This window comes from Telmatherina bonti (assembly GCF_933228915.1).
Source record: "Telmatherina bonti genome assembly, chromosome: 8".
Lineage (NCBI taxonomy): Eukaryota > Metazoa > Chordata > Actinopteri > Atheriniformes > Telmatherinidae > Telmatherina > Telmatherina bonti.
In genome coordinates this window covers 6,845,365-6,865,053 of record NC_136626.1, presented here as the reverse complement: position 1 = coordinate 6,865,053, position 19,689 = coordinate 6,845,365, and positions in this window count along the sequence as shown.

Genomic DNA, 19,689 nt, shown 5'->3' with positions numbered 1-19,689 from the left:
AGAACCCCAGTGTGTGTGTGTGTGTGTGTGTGTGTGTGTGTGTGTGTGTGTGTGTGTGTGTGTGTGTGTGTGTGTGTCTGTGTGTGTGTGTGTGTGTGTGTGTGTGTGTGTGTGTGTGTGTGCGTGTGTCTGTGTGTGTGTGTGTGTGTGTGTGTGTGTGTGTGTGTGTGTGTCTGTGTGTCTGTGTGTGTGTGTGTGTGTGTGTGTGTCTGGTTTTGGTGACAGAATTGCATTTGGAAAAGAAAAGAAGTTAAGATTTTCTCCATGAAGCTGTGACTTTACAAGCCAACATCTGCAGCATGTTCCTAACATTTATGTTAAGTTTGCAAATGTGATTCCATGGAGTTCACCGTGTGAAAAGTGCAACTAAATCTGGAATTAAAGTCAGATAAGTGACTATACACTGGCTGAGAGATGTTTGAAATGTCGTTTCACAATTTCCAGACTGTTTTGGTGCGGAAGGGGGCCCCAGCAACACTCTGGGCCCCCAGGGGCCTGTGCACGTTTAATCCGGCCCTGCCTGCACATGCTGTATCCTGCATAGCTTTGATTTAATTTAGTTGTTTAATTGACATTTCTATGTATTTACATGCCTTTTAATGGAACTTCTGCCCCCTGCTGCAGTGCTTGTAACATGTAAAACCTTTTGAATGGTCTTGTGCAGGAATTCTACTTGCTTTGCGTCAAACGTCTGTGGGTTGGCTGAAAAGTGTTTCCACCTCACCGCTGTGTTTCTGCTTCACTGCTGTACGGTTTTTAATGTTTCCATGAGATGCTTGCTGTAGAAACGATCTCACCTGCAACGACCTGGAAGATGAATAAAACCACATCATGCAGCAACCTGAACTCTGCACGTGCAGAATGAGTCTCAGCTGACTTCTTTCCTACTGGATAAACATGCAGTTTTCATGGTTTGTATGTCTGCAAAGTCTGATGTGTATTTTTTAATTTATTTCACGCTTAAAAAGACATTTAATGTCAATCAAATCACCTTAAATGCTGCATAAATCAGCTTCTTGGCTAACGCGGTATAACGTTTGGTCTCCAGGGGGCGCTGTGTTTGCAGAGATGATGAAACATCAGCAGGCGCATTAAAGACTGTTTGAGTTTGATTCGTGTTTGTTCTTGTTTATGTTTGCTCTGCTGTCCTGAACACTGAGCTCCAACAAACCCAGAACAACAGAGTTCCAGCCCAAAGTAAACATCTGAAGCCCGTCTGAGCAATCACCTGGCAGAAGTTACAGGAACTGGAAACTCCCAATGTGCCTAAAAGGTTTCTCATCAAACACACAGCAAACCATTCCCCCGTATGTTCTGCTGGATGTTCCAGCATCACCACACGGCGCTCTGATGCGTCGGCTTCCCTTTTATCACTTATCTTACTGGAAAACAAACCAGCTGGCTCCATTCAAACTGATGATTTAAGTGAAATTATCAACATTTTGATCACTTATTAAGCAGATAGTCGGCCTACATGGAAGGGTTTTTCTCTATTTTATTCTATTTTCTGGGATTTATTGCTTCTTTACGTGACACAATAATAGATTCCAGTATTTCTTATCATACTTATTTCATGTCATCAGAATAAACATCCTGTTTGTTATTATTCCTTTGTCTCCTCTTTGACTCTTAATATAGCTCTGCTGTCTGATACATGTTTGCTTTGAGGGCTTTCTGGGGGTTTCTTTTGTACAAGATGAGAATAATCAGGGCTGATTTCTGACCATGACTCCCTGAACTGTAGCACACATCTGCTCCTCCGTCTCAGTAATTTATTCGCGAGATACCCTGACATCCCTACAAGCTATGAAAACATAAACCTCTTGTCACAAGTTCACGGTTTATTGGGTCTTCTAAACCTGAATATGATGCTGTGGAGATGATGGGATCTGGCTCTGTGGCAGAACTGAACCCAGTATGACACACAGCTCAGATCCCAGATTCAGATCAGCCATAGAACCATGGACCCACATCTAAACTACGTTCACATCAAAGATTTAAGAGAAAAGAGTCTCTGAGCAGCTTGTTTCTTATCTGGAGCAGCAGATTATAATAAATCTGAGCCTTTTTTATAAGATAAGCGCTATAGAAACAGATGCATCTGATTATATAGCAGCAGCCTGTTATTTGGAGCACCTCAGGGTTCTACTCCAGGCCCACTACATTGTCCCCCTTACACAGGTTAGAAACCATCTTCATTTTACGTCATATTTATGCTGATGACATCCAATTCTACTTGGTGATTACAAATGGTTCACAGACTGTAATAATAATCCACTTTAATCTGAGAGGCTGTGATGAAAACATCCTAGATGCAAAGTCCATGTGGGAACCGGGTCAGCAGGAGCTGGACCACCATTCTGGCTCTGATGCTGGACAGGACCAGTGTAAAAGGAAGGGGATCAGCCAGCATTGCAGACATGATGCAGTTCTGAACCTCAACCAGTTTGCCTGAAGTCACACTTGGATTTTCTCCCAACCGGAGCCGAGCAGACCGTGTCCTCCAGCTACAGCCGTCCTCTGTGGAACTGGTTGAGTTTGAAACATTAACTGGGATTTGTGATGCGACCGGGCCGTCCTGCAGGGCTCCCCATTGGAACAGCCCATCTCCTGTTACCCCTAACAGGGCTCTTCTCTTGTTTTAAACAAGGCGTTCATTAAATAAACCTTGGTTTGTAATGGACTGTAGTCAATCGGAGGCCACGTTGTGGCCGCCAGTGACCCTCCATCCTTCTGCTGCCGTCTGTCTGGATTAACTTCTCCTCATCTTCACCAGACTTCCTGCTCAGAGGTAAACTCTCTGCGGTGACGTGTGTTTCCAGCCCATCGGCGCTGCTCAAGGCTCTGGCGAGCAAATGAGGTAAACTTTGTTATTAATGATGCCTGCAGCTTAGAAACTTTCTGCTCGTTGCGTTTGCTGCATCGTGGTGAAGCTCTGCATATCTGCTGACCGTTTCCTCTCTGCTGGATCTGGTTTTGGGTCGGTTCCTGCAGGAAACATCTGCCTCTGCAGCTGCTTACCGCCATTCATTTGCTGAGTTTCCTCCCAGAGAGCTACCATCACACCTGAATGTGTGTAGGTATGTTTTTATATGACTTAATGTGTGGACTCCCCTTCTGGAAATGCTTATTTTTAGCTTATTTAACAATAAAACATTACTGCTGTTTTCTTCTGTTTACAACACTGAGAAAAGTCTGAATCCACCTCGTTTGTTTCCAAACAGCCAGGCTGTCGGGTCTTCAGGCCGTCTGAAGGTCGGTTAACATCGTTTCCAGCAGATCCTGGAGTCGGACTGAAAGCAGATGAAGAAGATCTGGGAGTGATGGCCTGGAAAAATAGGAACAAACGTAGCGAAGAGGATAGATGTAGGCAGAACCAGAACCTTAAGGATACACCTGGACCCTAAGCTGATCCGTCTACTGTTGGCTGAACCCTTATCACAGTGGTTTCCATGGAAACGTGGATGAGAAACCAGTCTTAAGAAAAGAAAACAGGAAGTATCCAAATCCAGCTTTATTTGTACAGAGTCGCTTCACAACAATTTCCTCTCAGGATCTTTTATCTTCAGTTCCAGTCTGGTCGTAAAAACCGTCTGGAAAACATCCCATGTGGACTTCAGTCTAATCCCCTCCGGAGCTGCACCAGGTCTGGTGGATCCTCCCAGAACCTGGACCTGGACAGGTCTGGTGGAGGAACCGATCCTCCTAGAACCTGGACCTGGACTGGTCTGGTGGAGGAACCGATCCTCCCAGAACCTGGACCTGGACTGGTCTGGTGGAGGAACCGATCCTCCTAGAACCTGGACCTGGACAAGTCTGGTGGAGGAACCGATCCTCCTAGAACCTGGACCTGGACTGGTCTGGTGGAGGAACCGATCCTCCTAGAACCTGGACCTGGACAGGTCTGGTGGAGGAACCGATCCTCCTAGAACCTGGACCTGGACAGGTCTGGTGGAGGAACCGATCCTCCTAGAACCTGGACCTGGACTGGTCTGGTGGAGGAACCGATCCTCCTAGAACCTGGAACCTGGACAGGTCTGGTGGAGGAACCGATCCTCCTAGAACCTGGACCTGGACTGGTCTGGTGGAGGAACCGATCCTCCCAGAACCTGGACCTGGACTGGTCTGGTGGAGGAACCGATCCTCCTAGAACCTAGACCTGGACAGGTCTGGTGGAGGAACCGATCCTCCTAGAACCTGGAACCTGGGCTGGTCTGGTGGAGGAACCGATCCTCCTAGAACCTGGACCTGGACTGGTCTGGTGGAGGAACCGATCCTCCTAGAACCTGGACCTGGACTGGTCTGGTGGAGGAACCGATCCTCCTAGAACCTGGACCTGGACTGGTCTGGTGGAGGAACCGATCCTCCTAGAACCTGGACCTGGACAGGTCTGGTGGAGGAACCGATCCTCCTAGAACCTGGACCTGGACAGGTCTGGTGGAGGAACCGATCCTCCTAGAACCTGGACCTGGACTGGTCTGGTGGAGGAACCGATCCTCCTAGAACCTGGACCTGGACTGGTCTGGTGGAGGAACCGATCCTCCTAGAACCTGGACCTGGACTGGTCTGGTGGAGGAACCGATCCTCCCAGAACCTAGACCTGGACAGGTCTGGTGGAGGAACCGATCCTCCCAGAACCTGGACCTGGACTGGTCTGGTGGAGGAACCGATCCTCCTAGAACCTGGACCTGGACAGGTCTGGTGGAGGAACCGATCCTCCCAGAACCTGGACCTGGACAGGTCTGGTGGAGGAACCGATCCTCCTAGAACCTGGACCTGGACAGGTCTGGTGGAGGAACCGATCCTCCCAGAACCTGGACCTGGACTGGTCTGGTGGAGGAACCGATCCTCCTAGAACCTGGACCTGGACAGGTCTGGTGGAGGAACCGATCCTCCCAGAACCTGGACCTGGACAGGTCTGGTGGAGGAACCGATCCTCCCAGAACCTGGACCTGGACTGGTCTGGTGGAGGAACCGATCCTCCTAGAACCTAGACCTGGACAGGTCTGGTGGAGGAACCGATCCTCCTAGAACCTGGACCTGGACAGGTCTGGTGGAGGAACCGATCCTCCTAGAACCTGGACCTGGACAGGTCTGGTGGAGGAACCGATCCTCCTAGAACCTGGACCTGGACTGGTCTGGTGGAGGAACCGATCCTCCTAGAACCTAGACCTGGACTGGTCTGGTGGAGGAACCGATCCTCCCAGAACCTAGACCTGGACAGGTCTGGTGGAGGAACCGATCCTCCCAGAACCTGGACCTGGACAGGTCTGGTGGAGGAACCGATCCTCCTAGAACCTAGACCTGGACTGGTCTGGTGGAGGAACCGATCCTCCTAGAACCTAGACCTGGACAGGTCTGGTGGAGGAACCGATCCTCCCAGAACCTGGACCTGGACTGGTCTGGTGGAGGAACCGATCCTCCTAGAACCTGGACCTGGACAGGTCTGGTGGAGGAACCGATCCTCCCAGAACCTGGACCTGGACAGGTCTGGTGGAGGAACCGATCCTCCCAGAACCTGGACCTGGACTGGTCTGGTGGAGGAACCGATCCTCCCAGAACCTGGACCTGGACAGGTCTGGTGGAGGAACCGATCCTCCTAGAACCTGGACCTGGACTGGTCTGGTGGAGGAACCGATCCTCCCAGAACCTGGACCTGGACTGGTCTGGTGGAGGAACCGATCCTCCTAGAACCTGGACCTGGAAAAGTCTGGTGGAGGAACCGATCCTCCTAGAACCTGGACCTGGACTGGTCTGGTGGAGGAACCGATCCTCCTAGAACCTGGACCTGGACAGGTCTGGTGGAGGAACCGATCCTCCTAGAACCTGGACCTGGACAGGTCTGGTGGAGGAACCGATCCTCCTAGAACCTGGACCTGGACAGGTCTGGTGGAGGAACCGATCCTCCTAGAACCTGGAACCTGGACAGGTCTGGTGGAGGAACCGATCCTCCTAGAACCTGGACCTGGACTGGTCTGGTGGAGGAACCGATCCTCCTAGAACCTGGACCTGGACTGGTCTGGTGGAGGAACCGATCCTCCTAGAACCTAGACCTGGACAGGTCTGGTGGAGGAACCGATCCTCCTAGAACCTGGAACCTGGGCTGGTCTGGTGGAGGAACCGATCCTCCTAGAACCTGGAACCTGGGCTGGTCTGGTGGAGGAACCGATCCTCCTAGAACCTGGACCTGGACTGGTCTGGTGGAGGAACCGATCCTCCTAGAACCTGGACCTGGACTGGTCTGGTGGAGGAACCGATCCTCCTAGAACCTGGACCTGGACTGGTCTGGTGGAGGAACCGATCCTCCTAGAACCTGGACCTGGACTGGTCTGGTGGAGGAACCGATCCTCCTAGAACCTGGACCTGGACAGGTCTGGTGGAGGAACCGATCCTCCTAGAACCTGGACCTGGACAGGTCTGGTGGAGGAACCGATCCTCCTAGAACCTGGACCTGGACTGGTCTGGTGGAGGAACCGATCCTCCTAGAACCTGGACCTGGACTGGTCTGGTGGAGGAACCGATCCTCCCAGAACCTGGACCTGGACAGGTCTGGTGGAGGAACCGATCCTCCCAGAACCTGGACCTGGACAGGTCTGGTGGAGGAACCGATCCTCCCAGAACCTGGACCTGGACAGGTCTGGTGGAGGAACCGATCCTCCCAGAACCTGGACCTGGACAGGTCTGGTGGAGGAACCGATCCTCCCAGAACCTGGACCTGGACAGGTCTGGTGGAGGAACCGATCCTCCCAGAACCTGGACCTGGACTGGTCTGGTGGAGGAACCGATCCTCCCAGAACCTGGACCTGGACAGGTCTGGTGGAGGAACCGATCCTCCCAGAACCTGGACCTGGACAGGTCTGGTGGAGGAACCGATCCTCCTAGAACCTGGACCTGGACAGGTCTGGTGGAGGAACCGATCCTCCTAGAACCTGGACCTGGACTGGTCTGGTGGAGGAACCGATCCTCCTAGAACCTGGACCTGGACAGGTCTGGTGGAGGAACCGATCCTCCTAGAACCTGGACCTGGACAGGTCTGGTGGAGGAACCGATCCTCCTAGAACCTGGACCTGGACAGGTCTGGTGGAGGAACCGATCCTCCCAGAACCTAGACCTGGACTGGTCTGGTGGAGGAACCGATCCTCCCAGAACCTAGACCTGGACTGGTCTGGTGGAGGAACCGATCCTCCTAGAACCTAGACCTGGACTGGTCTGGTGGAGGAACCGATCCTCCCAGAACCTAGACCTGGACAGGTCTGGTGGAGGAACCGATCCTCCTAGAACCTGGACCTGGACAGGTCTGGTGGAGGAACCGATCCTCCTAGAACCTAGACCTGGACTGGTCTGGTGGAGGAACCGATCCTCCTAGAACCTGGACCTGGACTGGTCTGGTGGAGGAACCGATCCTCCCAGAACCTGGACCTGGACTGGTCTGGTGGAGGAACCGATCCTCCCAGAACCTGGACCTGGACTGGTCTGGTGGAGGAACCGATCCTCCCAGAACCCTCCCAGAACCTGGACCTGGACAGGTCTGGTGGAGGAACCGATCCTCCCAGAACCTGGACCTGGACAGGTCTGGTGGAGGAACCGATCCTCCCAGAACCTGGACCTGGACTGGTCTGGTGGAGGAACCGATCCTCCCAGAACCTGGACCTGGACAGGTCTGGTGGAGGAACCGATCCTCCCAGAACCTGGACCTGGACAGGTCTGGTGGAGGAACCGATCCTCCCAGAACCTGGACCTGGACAGGTCTGGTGGAGGAAGCGATCCTCCCAGAACCTGGACCTGGACAGGTCTGGTGGAGGAACCGATCCTCCCAGAACCTGGACCTGGACAGGTCTGGTGGAGGAACCGATCCTCCCAGAACCTGGACCTGGACAGGTCTGGTGGAGGAACCGATCCTCCCAGAACCTGGACCTGGACAGGTCTGGTGGAGGAAGCGATCCTCCCAGAACCTGGACCTGGACAGGTCTGGTGGAGGAACCGATCCTCCCAGAACCTGGACCTGGACAGGTCTGGTGGAGGAAGCGATCCTCCTAGAACCTGGACCTCAGGACTACTGCAGCAGTGTGGGATCATCTGGACAGAGAGCAGAACAAGAGGCAGACAGGGCTCTGGAAAGTCCTTCCAGGCTCCTGTAGACCAGTTCCTGAGGAGGACTTGAAGAAACGACAGAAAGCTTCTCATCATTCGACGACCCGGAACGTGCGGACAGAACCGCTTTCTTCCAGCTTCACATCAGATCCTCTGCAGCAGCGTCACAGTGTGAAGTTTCTCCTCCGTAAGCTGGAACTTTAAGGCTGGTGTGTGTGTGTGTGTGTGTGTGTGTGTGTGTGTGTGTGTGTGTGTGTGTGTGTGTGTGCAGGAATTTCCACGGCTGTGGACTTGTGAGGAAACCCACGCTGCAGCGCCGGGCCTTTGACACACTCTGCTGGTCGGGTCAGAACCAGGTTTACATCAGGATCTGGGTCAGTGGATGTCCAGCAGGTCAACAACATTCATGCCCTCAACACACACACACACACACACACACACACACACACACACACACACACACACACACACACACACACACACACACACACACACACACTTTCCTCCTCTCTGACATCGATTACAGGAACTTTCTTCCCTTCTCGTCTTCGCTCTCAGCGCATCACAGAGCTGCTCTCTGATTGGCCCCTGAGTCAGGCTTGGAAGCAGCCAATCAGCTTGCTCCGTGCCAGTGGTGCTCAGCATCCCGTGAGGGCTCTGACTGCCGGGAAGATCTGGGTGGAGCATCACCTCCGCCTCGCTGTTTCCGGGAAGTGTGTGTGTGTGTGTGTGTGTATGCTCCCTGCTGGATCATGACTCATCAGTTTGAGCTGCTGAGGCGTGTTTTCTTCATGCAGCTGCTTCTTCATGCTGGACGGCGCCGCAGGCGGGAAAAGGAGCTGACAGGACACACGAGGAAGGCATCTCTCCAGATGCCAGCAGGCAGAAGTGACTTTGCTTCCAGAGAAGAATCAGAACAGTGAAACACTCTGGTGACGATGAAGGCCTGATTTCTGCATCCTGTCTTCATCAAACTGTGTGTTTGCTTTGCAGCAGCTCCACCATGATGTCCTGAAGTCAACACTGATGACGGATCAGAAGCAGCTTCTAACGGACTTCTCTTCTTCTAACGGCTGTCTTGGTGTTGCTGGAAGCGAGGAAACCTTTTCTCCATCAGGCCACATGTTTCACAGAAATGATGGATGAATGAGGCTGTTTGCTGCTTATTAAAAGCTCATTAAAGCACTTTGCAATGTGTTTCTCATTTACAGGTCAGCTTCTTGCTTTCAGGAAACTGCAACATGTGGAAGAACTGGGGATCGAACCACTGACCTTTCAGTTGGAGGATGACGGCTCTGCGAACCGAGCCAATGATGCGGACGAGACAACGATGCTCAGACCGCTGGGCTCTGAGTTGTATCTTCACATTTAGATCCTCCAAACTGAGAGTAAACTGAGGCTGCTGTGTACTTAACACACGGTAAACCTGTTATGCCCTGGACGGTTACTGTCCTTCAAGTTTTCCATGTTTCCCTGCTTCAACATGCAGAATCTGACTCAAATTCATGTTATTAAGCAGAACTCAACATGCTGTTACATCTATTTTATACAAATCAGGCGTTTCTGAGGAGGAAAAATCAAATTCAGGGATCCTGGAGGGCCACAATCCTGCAGGTTTTAGATGTTTTCCTGCTGCAACACATCTGACTTGTAGTAATGAGTCATTAACAGGCTGGACAACGAGCTGCTGGATGTGTTTGCAGCAAGAAAACATCTAAACCCAGCAGTACCGAGGCCCTGGAGGACCGGAAACTGACATCCCTGCTGTAAACCCATCAGTACATCATTCAGTTAATGGAAATGATCACCTTTAAACTGCAAATAAACACAAAACAAACAAAGAAAGACTCAAAGAAAGACAGGTTTAATCACAGACACACGAAATGAGTCAAAGGTGGCAACAGCTGACTTGTTTAAACCCAGTTAGAGGCTGCAGGAATCTTTTGTATGACACTTAACACTTCAAAACTGTAAATCAGAAATATTTATAAGATCAATAAGTTGATCAGATAGCTGAGTCACGCTCTGATTTTTAGCAAACATCATGTTTTGTAACAGGTGTATTCTTACAGATGACCAGCGGGTGGCAGCAAAGCGACGATGATAAACAGCCACCAGTTCCGCCTCTGGCCAGCAGGGGGCGCGCGGCACCTCAGATCAGCTGTTCGTTAAGCTGCAGCTTGTTATGAAGGAAATTACATGAGTCACACACAAAACAGAGAGACAGACACACAGACAGACGCTGTTGACTCATGTCTGCTTCACTGACCGTCTCACTGTCTGTAAATCTCAGACTTTATCTGCGTCTCCTCACAGCTCGGTGTGAAACACCTCTGTTCTCAAAATATCACACAAACACATCTTATTTTCTCCACAGTGACTCACATCATTTACTCACAAGCTGCATTTTTAGGGCCTCTGCAGTTACAGCATGGAGGAGAAACTCGTGTTGTTCCTGCTTGGAGAGTTATGCAGAACTTCTGAAAGAAAAAAGAAGTTTTTCTGCCGTTTGTCATTAAATGTCTGAAGATTTAATCTGCTGAACATTTCAGTTCGAGAAAGCTGAAATCCAGACTACAGCAGCTGTGTAGCGACTGAGTGTGTGACCTTGCAGTGTGTGTGTGTACGTAACTGTATGCAGAGTGCATTTGCTGAGTCATGTTGTCCTGCTCTCTTCTCCTGACTGGAATTACTCAGACTTTTATCACTTTTTCTGCTTTTTTTTGCAGTTTTTCTTCATTTGTCACAGTTTGTTTTCTCCTCTTGTTTCTTTGTCTCAGCAGGTTCTGCTGCTGCCTCATCTGCATGTTGGTCCTTTATTATTTTCCCATGTGTGTTTTCTGCTGTTAGCAGCACAGTGACAGCTCACGCTGCTTTATTCACTTCCACATAGGCTTCACTTTTAACCACCGGAGGCTCCGTCCATCTTTCATATACGTACTATGGTTAAGCATCTAATTTTATTGTTCTTTGTCACAGGTGAAAAGATCAGTTCTGTTCACCTCCTGACAGAAAAAAAGACTTGTTTTGATTGTTGTTTCGAAAAATCATGTTTTATCTCTACAAACCACCAAAGTGTCAGATTTAATGGAAGTAATCTTCATTTTAACAAGATGGTTAACTTTTCATCTGGAGATAATAAACTCTTTTTCAAGTGTGACCATCTTCTTCTTCTGTGGTGGACCAAAATGAGAAGGTCATCTGCATTTCATTCACATGGAAACACCAGGATGAGAAAACATCAACAAGTCCTTTAATCAGGTAAATACGGCAATATAGACATACTCCAAGCCACCGCCCTCTACAGGTGGTACGGGGAAATGCACCGCTCTCAAATATTACGTTTCTGATTTTAAAACTTTTTCTGACTCATTCTGAAGGCAAACCTTCCCAGAGCCGTCGTTGCCCCGCAGCATCCTGAGAAACTTCCAGGAGCATCATGTGACGTTTTGCTTTACAGCTCTGTGACACGCAGCTGCAGCTGGACATCAACGTACGTCCCGGACTAGATGCCGACCATGGCTGATTCAGGAGGACCAGCGTTAGTGGAGGAAGCAATGAAAGGAGAGAGACAGAGACGGGGGGAGGACGAGAGTCACATCCAGGCTGACATGGAGAGCGCTCAGAGAAGAGACAGGATGCAAGGTGAAAGGTTAAGCGACGCCATGTCTTTTTCAGCGGCTGCAGGGTAGCTGAGGAGGGTTTAGCCGTGGCGTTTCTACAGCTAACCGTTAGTCAGAAGGCGGCGGATCGACCGTAAAGATGCGTCAGCTGCAGAAACATCCATCTGTTTGTCGTCTTCCTTCTTGTTTTCTGGCTTTAAAACACAATAAATCCGGTGTTTATCTAAAGACGGAGATGTTTTACACGCCGAGTCGTCCAGGAAGTGATGATTCTGTCGTCCAATCAGTGGATGGCACGGAGTCGAGCTCCACCATTTTGGGTCGGATTGGTAAGATCTAAATTCGCGGTATCAGTTCTGATATCCTGGTACGTTTCTTAGCTTGTTCCTTCCAGAGCGGCCCAGCGAGCCGTGCCGTCCCAAAGCAGACCCGCTGGTGGCGGCCGGGCGTTTCAGGTCTGCTGAGTCACTTCCTGGTTGGTTCAGCTGATGGCATCACTTGTCCAAGAGGCTTTCACATCTCCGTCCATCTTTAAAGTGTGCCGCCTTTACTGGTTGCCTTGGCAACACAGCCATACTTTATCATTAAACTTCCTGGTCAAATGTGTGCTAAAACATCACCAAAGCATTTTATTTACATAAACGGAGCTCATCTTTCCCGTTTCTTCCTTCTAGAAAAGGAAATGTTTCACAACAAGGAACTCCACAGACAAAACCCACAACTCTCAGGGTTCAGGTGTTTTGTTGTTCATCTGGAGGATGATTAATAACCAAGAACAGTTGCAGTTGTCCCATTTTCATTCCTCAAAGGATTAAAAAAGAATTTCGATAACCTCATTTCTTTCCTGTCTGGCAGCATCTCAGAGCCAGCAGCAGGTAAAAGCTGCTGCTCCACTTCCTCCCAGTGAGCATCGTGTTTACCAGCTGCAGAATCAGGGACAGTGTTTCCTGCCGCTGAATGAGGTCATGTTGTCGTTCCAGTTGAGGCGAGCTGGAATGCTGCCTGGTATCACCTCGAGACCGACACACATTCCAGAGGGAGGGAGGAGGAAGAGAAAGTGAAATAAATGGCAGTTATATAAAGGCAGAGAGGACGGCTCTTTCCCTGAAACAGGTTCATAATATTCCAGGCAAAGCTGATGGTCTGGGATCAGGTTTCAGCTGCAGGTTCGGGGTCAGCGCTGTCCTCCTGGAAGCGTCACAGAAATCACTTTCTTATTAACTCTGACACGCATCCTTTCCCCCCACAGCTTCAAGGATTCGGAAAGTTTACAGAGCAGTGGCCGTGTTTTCCAGGAGCCTTCCAGGAAACTGGGAAAACTGAACTCCTGCTGCAGGGGGAACGTTCTCCGAACCCGAGTTAAACAGCAACAACCGCATCTAGATGACCTGATAGGAAGCCGAACCTGAAGGAATCAAACATTAGCCACGTTCAGCAGGGACAAGGTTTGATTGGAGGAAACCTGTCACCATGGCAACAGGCTGTTGAAACACCTGGTGTGACACGGAAACGACTGAATCCAGGGTTGTTTTGATCCTTCATCTTGTAGCGACGTCAAATGACTTTCCTGCGACGTCGAAATGATCACAGTTTATCGTTCTGGACTTCGTGTCGCGATCTGATGACAGTTTGCAGCTGGTTCTGAGACCCCGTGCAAAAGGGTCTGGTCTGGTCTGCATGCAGACCTGCAGACCAGAGCACGCTGCGGCCTCAGAGGCGGCACGTTTTGTGGCTTTTTTCACCAGTTTTACTGTTTAGAAAGTGATAAAAGCTTCGCTGCGTTTAGCTTGAGTGATGCTCTGATAAAAAGTGGTTTCATGATGTGACTGATCATTATTTACCTGCCTGAACGTGTAGAAGCAGAAACAGAAACTGGAGCTGTCACACGACGTATGTGTCATTCACATAATTGTTATAAATGACAATAATAATGATAATAATGCATTATGGAATACAGGAGGAAGGATTTCTCCGAACCAGCAGGTACTTTTTGCTGATTTTGCTGCTTTATGTCCTACAGTTTCCAGATGGCTGGAAAACAGATCAGTCTCTGAGATGATGGAAGTTTCCTCCAGAAAAATGAAAGTTTTTTTCTTTTTATGTAAAAAATATCCGTACGGAAAGCTGACGTCTCCCTTATCTTTTATTAAATTAAGATCTAGCATGACGTATTTCAGCATAGACCAGACATGTAGCTGAAATAAATCCTAACAAAGAGCTGCGTCTCTCTGAACTAAATGTAAATTACATGCAAGAATAAAATCAGACAACGTCCAGAAGCATCTAGAACTCTGGGGGAGCAGCGTCTCAGTGAAGCGATGAGGAATAAAAACTCATCTCTCTGTGGTTGCAACCAGAAAACCATCAACACCTCATCATCAGCAGGCGCTCATGATGAAGAGGAAGAAGCCCCGCCCAGTTTCCCACCGCCTGGTCACATGACTCTGAGAAGCCTCCAGTCTGACGTCTCGCCACGGTGGCAAGTTCTGACTTTATGTTGGAGAGCTTGAGCAGAAATCCTTCAGCGTCTCGTCCAGGAGGTCCAGGGTGGGCTGCGTACTTTCCTCGGAGGTCTTCAGTCAGGTTAACCCTTTAACCGCCTGCTCACCTCCACCGCTCCGTTTGGGTTTGTTTTCCTTCTGCTGTTCCACAACTTGACCATTTCTTCATGGTTACGACATCAGCTGCATGTCAGGGTTGTGGCGAAGACCCAAATGCAGGACCAGGAGCCAGGAAGGCAGACTTGATACGTAACTCTGACTGAACTGAAGGGGAGTGAACACAATGATCCAGATGATCCAGCAACGATGAACTGAAACAGCGGCTAGAAATACAGACAAGGACAGAACAAGACACGGGTGAAATGAATCAGCTGAGTCCAGGTGAAAACTATGAACAAATAAAGAAAAACTGAGTTTCCACACCTGGAACTACACAAAACATAAATATCGCAACAAAAAAAAACACTAATGGAAATGCGTTCATTTAAAAAAAAGTCTCAAACATGGCTGAAAAGTTTTTATGCTCTTTTTTCAGATTTTTTTTTTTTTTTATATAGAAATATGTTACAAAGGAAACACTTTAGTTGCATTTACGTGTCCTGGGAAGGGACATGAAGAATTTATTTCCAGTAAAGATGTGGCTGTGTGGAACAAACAACAAATTTTGGGGTTCTAGAAAAGAACATGAGGAACAAAAGCTTTGAAAAGCTGTGGAAAATTCTCTGCAGCAAGTAGAAAATGCCAAAATAACGCCCTGTGGTTACCTTGCATGAGCTGAATAAGAACTGCAGGTTTATGCACAAAACACTGTTCAATGGAAACACCTGCAAATCTCACTTATTTGTCAAAACTTATAAATATTCCTTTTATTTTGCAAAAAATGGAAACTTTGTTATTAACTGTCATCACCTCCAATAGATAAAGAGACAGTTGCTTCTAACACATCTCACAAATATGTAATAAATACTGTAAAAACACTGTTTAAACGATTATCATCCACATATCTTGTCATGACAGAGATGGCGGAGGTGTGGACCCAGGGATGCAAAGACAGGAGGTTTATTTCTTAAATAAATAAATAAATAACAGAACTATTATTAAAAAAAAAAAACAAGTGAACTCAGGAGACTGCCTTACTGACCTGAACACAAGTAACCAGGAGTCACGAACCTGAAACCAAGGGCCCTAAATACCGCGGAACAAAACAAGACCGGTGAAATGGAAGAACTAAACGAGACCAGGTGAACTTCATGAACTGGAAATCAATACAGGAAAAAAACATAAACAAAAATGAACTAAACAGGGAAAACCACAAAACAAGACCGGAAACCAAAACTGAGAGAAACACATGAAAACGTCCCGTCATCTATATTTTACTCTTTTTGGTTCATTTCTGCTGAACTTCCAGAAGGTTCTCATGTCGATCCGGGATCAGCAACGCGGTCCTGCTGCTGCAGATTTTAGATGTTTCCCTGTTGAAACAGACTTGAATCAAATAGATCTCCCACCGCTGGTTAAGTCCTGAACAACACTGTTAATTTGACGTTAACTTGAGCCGGTCGTGTTGCAGCAGAGAAACACCTGAAACCTGCAGGAGCTCCGGACCAGGACTGGTGTAGAGGTCAGAGGAGCAGATGCAGATTCCTTCAGTCGGATCACACAAAGAGAGACTTTTACACACTGTATGGTGGAAAAATCAGGGATTATATCTGTGTCAAAGTCCTTCTGCGGTGACAGCAGCTCCAGACAGCCGACTGCCTCCTCACAGCTTGGAGCGAAACGTCACTACAAAGTTTCAGAGGAAGAAAAACCGGATTAGATCTGCTCTACAAACAAACACGTGGGATTCTGGTTTCTTGTTCAGCCGAGGTTTGTTGTCTCACACCTGATGCACGAGGCTCATCAGAAAAACATGAGAAACAGACGCGCCGAAATTAATTTATACATTCACACAGTTAACGCAGTCACACCCGTCTTCATCTTTATTCCAGTGACATCATACGTTTCCTGATCCAACAACCCCGGATCAGACAGGAGATTAAAGACATGTTTGGTTTATTAAAAACAACAACAAAAAAAAAGGAATTAAAATGAGAGGAAACTGTCTGGAAACAAGAAGACAAAGAAAAAATAAATCTAAAGACTGAAACAAAGAGTTTTACTTGTTCTTCCTAACAGCTCAGAGTCGAACATCAAGCTAACGTACAGAAGAACACATGGCAAAGCTTCAGGCCAACCCGCCTCCACAAGGCTTCGCCTGCACCAGAATAGTTCTGAAACACTGAAATCCAGCCCGACATCCACAAACAGCCGATCCAAAAAGCCCGAGCAGCCCTGAATGACTGAAGTGGTGGAGGGCCAGGTGAGGCGGAGGATGGAGCCAGTTATAGGTGGGTGATGCCGCTGATCTTACCACCTTTCCAGTACTTTGGCTCCGTTTTATAACGCTCTGAAACAGTAAACACATAAAAGTGTGGTTGGCCTCTGGCCTCTGGTTTCCACGGCAACAGAGTTTTGAGTGGATAAAACGGCAAAGATTCGACAACAGCCTCCGGAGTGAAATGTTTAGCGATGCAAGTCGAGTCTGCGACGTGCACGCAGGCGCTGCTTTACCTGCGAAAAGGTCAACAGCCGTGCCGGATCCCCGCGTCATGTTCGTGTTGCTGCATCTTCTTAATTTATTTGTTTTGTTGAAGCAAAACCTGTTTATGTTGAAACGTTTGTGCTGGTAGTAAAGATGCTACCTGCGCTAGCGGTTAGCACGCAACGCTTCCGTTGTGTTTTCCCGTTTCCAGCATGACGACGCAGCGCACGCCTGGATGTGTCATTGCAAAGTTTCACAGCCTTTCATGCACATCACATCGCTGCTGGTCTGTTTTGCATTTTCCACATAAATCACTTTTTCTTTTTAAAGAAAATACGCAAAGTTTTGCATTTTGTGCAGAAACGTAAACAGGACCTCAGCAACAACAAAACAGTTTGTTTCTCCATTTTCTCCTCTATGTCTGCAAAATTTAAAATAAAAAAACAAAATGATGAGTTAGATTTTCATCATACATCAGCGTAACGTTTCCAGTGTGATCATGATGTCAGAGATGTGCTTAAACACAACTTCTCTGCATGACGACGTCTAAATGTTTCAGCCTGGAGTCGCTGTTTGGGAGGAGAACCAGTGAACAACTAAGCTGCTTCTTCTGTTCTTCTTCTCTTGTTTTGGTTTTTAACTTTAAACAAGCGGCTTCAGAAGAGGATCCAGCATCAGTTACCATGGCGATTAGCATGCTCAGCCAACTTCAGGATGCTGGAAACGAATCCCTCTGTGATTGTGGGCGTTTAGGACTCAACTGGAAGATTATATAATGTAAAATATTTGTCATGACTTTGGACAGAAGGACACACCGACTGATCCGAGGCTGGAACGAAACAAAGCAAAGAACCGACGGCTGGTGGGGTCAGCGGGTCAGAGAGGGTTCTGCTGCAGCGGCGTTTTAATCTGGAGGGCGTGAGGACGTGACAAGGTGCAGGTGTGCCATCATGAGCTGCAGGTGGAGGCAGACAGGGAGGAGGAGGCAGGAGGTGCCTGGGAGGCAGACAAACAGCAGATTTACCTCATGATGAAGAGATGTTTGCAGCTGTAGGTGGAATGAACTGATGGACAAATATAAACTATCTAAACTAAACAATATGATCACAGATATATGAACATGCAAGGAAACATTGTAACCTGTGTTTATGATGATGAGGATCGTTGTTTGGATGCATGCACAGATGAATTATAACCCAGAAAAACTGAATCAAATACACAAATAAAGCGTAAAGACTCGTGATTCAGTTTTTCATTTAAGTTATAGAAACTGGAAAAGTAAACATTTTATTTGTTTTTAGTTTCTGAGCAGAGAACCGAAGTGTGTGAGAGTCCACAGAGCTTTAAACATGGAGCCAGGATGGAAGGATTCCCAAACCGGGCGGCCAGGAGAAGGTCTGGCAGCTTCATGAAACAACGCGAGGAAGAAAACGGCCGACAAAAACACAAAGCAAAAGAAAAAGAATCTAAATAAAGAGAAAATTAAACGGATGAAGCGTCCGCTCCATGGAGGGCTTCACCACACGTCAGTCGTGCTCAGATCTTCCTCCTCCTGCTGTACTGAAGCAACTCCCACACACTCCTCCTCTCCTCCTTCAGAGTATGTGTAACATTGTTGAGTATGAAAGCTACACCACACACACACACACACACACACACACACACACACACACACACACACACACACACACACACATAGACGGAGGCTAGCTATGACCGTTGCAGGATGAGAACAGACTGAGTCATCAGCATTAGATAACAGATGAGCCAGGAGGGGGGGTGAACATGAGACTGATCGCACAGATAAAACACCAATAACAACAGAAGGGAAGGAAAGTGAAGAAAAACCTTGTAATTAATACAATCAGCATGCAGGTCTGATGATGCAACGGAGTAGTAGCAGTTATACTAAAACATGATGAGGATGCTTCTCTGCACGCAGCGGATTACTGCTGCAGGCTTCGGAGAGAGGAGCTCCTCCAGCACACGTAACCTCCTCTCTAATGGATGCAGCTTTCTGTTTGTGAGCTGTTAAAGGTCTGCAGGATGAGCAGGAACCGGCCTGCAACAGACACGCCATGTGGAAGCTAAGTCTAAACTTCTGCTCTGAAGTTTCTACTTTTAGGTTTTAACTGAGAATTTTCATGAAGGAGCTTTTCCCCCCGGAGCTGCAGAGCATCGCTGAGAAGCTCCCAGTCCAAGTCTCACACTGTCAACGTTTCATTTGTGATTAACCTCAGAAAAAGTCTGCAAAGTGGTTCTGTTGCAAGGGTTAGGAGTCTCCCTGCTGCAACACACCTGACTCAGATCAGCAGACTAGTGCAGGAACAGCTGTCCCTTTAAACGCTCGGACGGGTTTCCATGGTTTTCCTTGTTGGCTAGCGAAGTTATCAATAAAATATCCTTCTGACTACCAGGAAAAAAAATGTGTAACTACAAATGTCCACTAAAACTGCTTAAACTTCTAAATATTGTGGTAAAATATAGTTATATTTATCTAAGAAACAATTTAATGTGTTTATAAGATATTCAATGAAAATATAACTAACTCAGCACAAAGAAAAGTATTCTGCACTTTTGCTCTTCCCATAAAACATGCTTGTTGCTACGGAGCGGCGGCCATTTTTGTCCTCCACAGAGGACAAATTTGAACTACTGGTAGTCAGGAGGATTATGCCACAAAATGAACATGAGTGGATGGGAAACATCTGCTTTGGATGCAGGTAAGCAGATAAATGATGAGAAAAGACAGCAGTCCTCCATCCCCAGGACAGCCCAAAGCCAGCGCTCCAGGATTCATGAAACTGAGTTATGTTGATGTTTAACATAACTTCTAATATGTCGTCCTGACTGCATTAAACACCATGGAAACATGCAGACACCAGTCCTT